Here is a 6,192-nt window from a genome sequence, read left to right on the forward strand (position 1 = left end):
CAGTATTTAGTGTAATAAATTTAATTAGTAATTTTTAGTGGTGTAATTTTATAAATGATATAATAGTTCCTTGCTAGTTTCGTGTTTGAGTATATTTAGTTAACTTTATGACTACATAATTTGTCATCACTGAAACACAGCTTTTTTAAATTAAAAGTATGACTAATTTAATATGTTTGAGATCACCAGATTAAATCTGCAAAAGCTCAGTTAATTTTTAAGATTGGTATATTACTGTTGACTTGAATTCTCATTTGAAAGTCCAAGGGACTCATAATTAATATAGTAAAAATGCAAAGTTCAAACCTAACTATAACATACCAAAAGCAAGTTAAACCAATAATATTAGGTAGTAGGGAAGAAGGAAAACATGTTCATGTTCCTACATTGAACATCATGTAACGTCACTTTTAAGAGATTTTTCTACGAAAATTTGGAAGACATGTGACCTTCTTATTGGAAAGATATTATAGTTAGTTCTGTAAAATATGACTGATATTCCTACACAGCATTCCAGTTCACTGCATTTAGCTTGTTACATTCAAGATATTAATGTTTATTTTTATGAATTGATGAATGAGTGAACAAAGGAACAAATAAGTGAACAAATTCTTCAGGAATCTATTTTATATCTTCAGCATCACTCTCTTTCAACAGAAGATGTATTCCAGGATCCTAAGTGTCAGAAACTGATTGTCTCTTCTGGTCTATGGCCTGATTCTTTCATACTTCCTTTAATCTCCTGGTGTTTTCTTCCTCAAATGCTTCTTATAAGTGCATCTAGGTTTAATGATGATCCAAGGTACCTTCTGAAGCTAGTGTCATTTCATTATTGTATGATAAAGGTTTTTTAAGTAGAACAGCTTAAGTTTGACTAATGTGCAATAGAATGACATTCCAAAGATGAATCAGCATGTGAAGCATCTACAAAGAAAGTTTAAAATAATTAAAATATGTTGTTCTTAGTGTCTTGAATCTTCTCATCTCAAGTATATAAGAAAAGAGAGAAAAAGAGAGGGTTTTAGGGAAGAAGATAGTGAAAGGAAAATATATTTTTGTATATAAAAGTAAGGGTGCTATTTTTCAAATCCCCTCCTCCAGGTAGGATGTGATATTCCTTTCTGCCTCTTCTCCTTCTCTCTGCTTAAACATCTATGTGGGGTGCAGGCTGTCACCAGGATCTACAGAAAGTTTGACACACTACGCCTGCATTTGGGAGGCAGGGTGGACTAGGATCTGACTCTCACTGTGGGACCCTTGCAAAAGAAAAAGGCCTTAATAACTCTTTGGATAGTGATGCTATTTTAGGGTCGACCTACATACACTCCCTGGATAAGTCCTAACAATGGATTGAAGGCCTGTAGGGTTCTCTCCTACCTGATGTGAACCAAGCAGAGAGCAAGTCATCCTGTCCAAGAGCGCCACCTGGAGTCACGGAGGGAGCAAAGCAGCAAGGAACTGAATGTGCATAGACACAGCTCAGGGAAGAATGGCAAAGGGCTGTTGAGAACAGAAGTCAAGAAAAAGGTAGGGGAGAGAGAACTGGACTGCAGCAAATGTCAGAAGAAAAAGAAAAGGAAACTCTTGCAAAATATATCAGGACCTTAGAGCTGAATGGTGGTTAAAGAACTGTTTTTATCTAGAAAAGAGGGCAGGGAAAGAATTGTCTATGAGAGAGGTTTCAGTAAACAAATAAAAAAGTCAACTCTCCATTTTTAATCTTAAAGGCATCTGACCTGAAATAGGCTGGTGTTAATATAATTAAGTCATAAAAAATATGCTATTAAATAAAAATTCTGAGTGGTGAAGGATATCTTGAACTCAACATTATGATTACTTACTGAATTGTGTCTGTGAAAAACAGTGTGAAGTATCCTTAGAACAAATTTTGTCTGAGTGGGCAGGAAAATCCTGACAGTTACCACACTGAGTATATTTTAAAGGAGCAGTGGGTGATAAAAGGAAATTTGCGTTTTGGATATGGCAAAAGAAGTTGTTCAACTTCCAGGTTACATAAGAAAATGTAAAACTTTCCATAAAAAGCTAATTCTGTTCTCTAATACTGTCAAAGTAAGTGGCTATTTTCTTTGACAAGGTTGCATTTGATATTATTTTTATTTCCTCTATTTCTTTTGGATTTATTATCCAAATCCTGTGTCTTGATCAAAGCTTGGAGTGAGGGGAAAATATCACTATCCCACGAAAATTCTGTTTCTAAGAATATATATGAAATTTCAGCAAACATTTGTTATATCACAACTTAACTTTTAAACATTTTAACAGTTAAGTTGAAAACTTAATATTATAGCAAAGAACAACATTTTCCTCACTGTCACCTGCCAGATTCTTGTTGGAGATGGTGTAATGCACTTTTGAAGTATTATTTAGTGCTCATTTTCAGCTAAGGTCAGGGAGAAGTAAGAGTGTGTGTGTGTGTGTGTGTTTCTTTATTACCTCGTTAATGATGAGTGTCTGAAATTGTCTTCTCTTTAATTTAAGGATTTGGAGATATCTTCCATGGTGAGATGCAGTTTCATTTAAGCAATCTGACAAGTTGAAACTTTATACATCACTTGCAGAGGAAGCCTGCTGAATACATTTCCAAACAGATCTAATGCTGTCACTTTCAGATGTTTGTTTTAAATTTCTTCTATATTTTTTCAATTTGCTGTTTAACAGAATCACCCAAGTACTTAGCCAGTTAGTACTTCATGCTTCATTTTTATCACAAAAACAAAATCATCTGGATTTTCATATACATTACTGCTTTCTTTGCACACCCACTAAATTTAGCATCTTTCCTACAACAGATATAGCAGAGGGCCTTACAACAGGTCTCATGAAAGAAATATTTTGAAGATATATCAAAATCATATTTTATCAGCAGCTACCAACAGTTGAACAACTTTTTGTGTTATATGTCGGCATCAGTTGTTAATGAGCTCTGCTATGTTGGTATTGCTATTGACAAAATAACATATTTAAGATTTCTATTGTCAAGCAGCCTTTTCACACTGAAATAACACTTATTACATTTGTGTAAATATAACAATATACTTACAAATTTGTTTCCATGTCATTAGATTTGCTGCTACTGCTGCTAAGTCACTTCAGTCCTGTCCGACTCTGTGTGACCCCATAGACGGCAGCCCACCAGGCTTCCCCGTCCCTGGGATTCTCCAGGCAAGAACACTGGAGTGGGTTGCCATTTATTTAGGGTTAAAAAAGAATGAGGAAGATAGATTGGTTACCAGTTGGCTTACAAACAGTGTTTTTATTTTGTTGCGATATAATCATTTTATGGATACATAACTGCAGCATGTAAGCAAAAACAACATATTATATGCTTTTGATACTTGGAATTATCCTTATCATATTTATCCAGTTGTTGTGATAGTAAGCTAATTTTCCATCCTATAAATATTTTTTCAATCATATTGCCAAGTTGTTAGTTGAGTAACATCCTGAAATATTGCATCAAGCAAGTGATCAGCAACTCAGTTAAGTTAATCATAAATCCATGACACTTTCTACATAAAAAAGCTCTTATCTGATCTGTTATAAATAGCACAGTTTATTCTATAAGTTGGGTAAGAATTTGTATATCACTGTAGTAATATGAACAAAATATTATGAAAACACAAGGGAACAAAGGAAAAATGATATATTGGTGATAGAAAACTTTTGAGGGCAGGGATATTTTAATCTGATCAAAAAGAATAAGATTTTTCCCGACTAAAAGCTATACATTGATTTGGCTTCTGTCCTTCCTCCCTCTAGCCCTCTTTTTTCTTTCTTTTTATAAACTGGACCATTGGTTTGAGTTTTTTGACGTTTTCAGATAACCATGAATAGCTAGAGATTATTCCTTCATGATAGTAGCATGTGTTATGAATATTAGGCACAGTGTCTCAAAAAGAACATTGAATATTCTCATTTCTTTTCATGGAATGTTAAAGAATCAATTGTTTAAAATTTTAGTAAAAATTATTTATATTGTACAATAAAAATGATCGTCTCTGGTGACTGTCAAATTGTGCCCAAATCCTGGCCTTGTTACATATCAGTTATGTGATTATATGTTATTTTCCTCCTGTTAGCAGTGGAAAATCATGGCATTTACTTGATAAGAGTTGTTGTGAAGGTAGTCCTAGTCCCTGCTGTTGTGAAGAATCAGGAAGCCAAGAAGGTGGTAAACCACCTGTTTGAGGAAAGGCCCAAGATTTCTGTCTCTGGAAAGGACATCCAGCTTAAAAAGGCACTTCACTGATTTGTGACATGGCCAAGATGCACTGACAAAACGCTATCCTCTGTAAGCAGTTGAAAGTGCCTCCTGCAGTGAACCAGTTCACCCATTTAACCAAGCCTTGGACAGCTGAACAGCTACACAGCCGCTTAAGCTGGCCATCAAGTACAGACCATAGACAAAGCAAGAGATTGTTAGCTGTGCTTGAGAAAAAAGCTGTGGGCAAAGGGGATGTCCCCACTAAGAGGCCATATGTCCTTCAAGCAGGGTTTCAGACTGTCCCCACCTTGGTAGAGAACAAGAAAGCTCACTGGTAGTCATTGCACAAATGTGGACCCTACTGGGCTGATTGTCTGCCTGTCTGCCTGTGTCTTAAAGTGGGGGTTTCCTACTGCATTATCAAGGTGAAGCCTAGGCTGGGGCATATAGTCCACAGCAAGATTAATACCACCATCACCTTCACACAAGTTAATTCTGGCTAAGCAGCTGGAAGCTACAATATCAGGACCAATTATACTGACAGATATAAGGGGTTCCCCATCACTAGGGGAGGCAATGTCCTGGGTCTGAAATTGGTGGCTTGCCTTGCCATGCTGGAAAAGGCAAAGGACAAAGAACTGCCCACCAAACTGGGCCACATGTATACTATTGAGTTTTCTGTACTTAAATATAAGTTCTCCTTCAGCCAGAGTTGACTGAGGGAAAAAAAAATTAGCATAGTGCATATCCATTAAAATGTATGGCTTACAGCATGTTAAAATAAGCCATTGATTTCTGAGTTTTGGGTATATACTATCTTTGATAGTCAGTTCCCAGGTTCTTCACTTTAGATCAAGAATTATACCCTTCTCCCTATTATCTTTTTCACATAGTCTTCACAAAAGCTTACACGGTGCTTTTCAACATCATTTCAAGAAAGTACTTATTTCTCAACAGTCATTCAGTATAAAGAGCTGCAATAGACTCTTGCCTCTAAATCCTGTCTGCATGTTAAAAAATACTAGAAGCTAATGTTTCCTTTCAATAAAACCAATGTCACCTTGTTTTTCTATAGTACCATTAAAAGGTCTCTATCAGCATCTTTACCAAAGGTGCTTCCCTGTCCTTGTATTTGTGCTTCAAATACTTTGCTGATTGTGCATTCACTCAGATGATATTTTGAGTCCCATTTATAGTAGTTCTGTGTCCTTTATACTAAGGTGTAAACCTATTTTGCCCCTAAAAGTAAAACATTTGGGAAATGTTAATCCCAGACACTCCTTGTCACTATTCTCTTTCACACTTCCTTTGCACCATGCCTTTAGAAAAGAGAAAACTTGAATATGTGTGTTGTATGCATGTATATAGGCTTCCCTGGTGTCTCAATAAAGAATCTGCCTGCAATGCAGGAGACCCGGGTTCAGGGGTCCAGAAGATCTACTGGAGAAGGAAATGGCAACCCACTCAAGTATTCTTGCCTGAGGAATCCCATGAACAGAGGAGCCTAGTGGGCTATAGTCAATGGGGTTGCAAAGAGTTGGACCCAATTGAGAAACTAAGCACAGCACCTACATATATCAATGTAGATAAATTAAATCTATAGGTTTTAAGAAATTTATGTTTAATGAGAAGAGACAAAAAATATCCAAGATGTTGATACCATTACACGTCACTCTGTAGACTGGTAATAAATGCTATGGGGCTATAGGAAGCAGAGAGGACAATAAGTAATGATGAGAGTTGCTATTGTTCATTAGAGCTGATAAAGCAGCCCTCTCAGATGAAGTGGCTTTTAAACAAAACCTTGATGAAAGGGAGGGAAGAGCTATGTAATGTTTGAGGGGCCAGCATTCCAGGTAGAGAGAGGAAAGAGCAAGTGCAAAGCTTGCAAAGGTAGGAGGATGTTTAGGAAAGTATTCAGAAAATACAAGGAGAATAATACAACTGGAACTGAGTAACTATGAAGA

At 36.3% G+C, this 6,192-nt stretch overlaps 1 pseudogene; it reads left to right on the top strand.

Moving 5' to 3' along the window:
* Positions 1-2,918: 2,918 nt before the first annotated feature.
* LOC112580660 lies at positions 2,919-4,941 on the top strand (annotated as a pseudogene).
* Positions 4,942-6,192: the final 1,251 nt, after the last annotated feature.

The sequence above is a fragment of the Bubalus bubalis genome, chromosome 19, assembly GCF_019923935.1.
Source record: "Bubalus bubalis isolate 160015118507 breed Murrah chromosome 19, NDDB_SH_1, whole genome shotgun sequence".
Taxonomy (NCBI): Eukaryota; Metazoa; Chordata; class Mammalia; order Artiodactyla; family Bovidae; genus Bubalus; species Bubalus bubalis.